Raw genomic sequence first — 714 nt, forward strand, 5'->3', positions numbered from 1 at the left:
ACACATTTATCTACACACACGTATATCATTATACAGCAAGTTCTTGGTAGTAATGTTAATACATCCTTGGAATCACAACTTTGCATGAAAATAATGAAATACGCTGAATGACAATGTTGTTATCTACTGTGTAGGTCAGTAAGTAAAGCTGCACACTTTGCATCTTTAAAATTTGTGGCACAAAATTGCAATGTATGTACAATAACATTCACTTTCGGAATTCCACGGAGTAGGTAGGAACTTTGTTATGTTTGAGGAGTACTATGCTATTTGTAATAATGTAAGCTATTAAAAAATAATTGGCCCATGGGTTAGGCTAAGCTACGTTTGATTTAGACGTGTAAGTCTAGGAGAGTTCCAAATTTTATTATAAGAAGTGATCCATTCATTTACCAAATTAGTGTCAACAATGTCAGGGTTAACTTACCTGCTCTCCATGTGCTGCCACATCCTATTTAGCTGCACAATAGTCCTCTGGGGCCCCATCCCTGCAATATTGTATCTTTGATGTATGGCTCCCCATGCCTCGGCCTTTTTCTTCTTTCTTTCTAGTTTAAACTCAGTCTTTTTGTCCTCCAGCACAGTTTTATATACTTCATACAGTTCGAGGAGCAAATTATGTTCTTTGCTTGAAGAATACTGAAGTGTTTAACTTTCCATCGCGTGCGGAATAAGGGAGTGCTCTCCTCGGAAATTCTCAAACCCCAAGCTTAC

Source organism: Penaeus chinensis, chromosome 6, assembly GCF_019202785.1.
Source record: "Penaeus chinensis breed Huanghai No. 1 chromosome 6, ASM1920278v2, whole genome shotgun sequence".
NCBI lineage: Eukaryota > Metazoa > Arthropoda > Malacostraca > Decapoda > Penaeidae > Penaeus > Penaeus chinensis.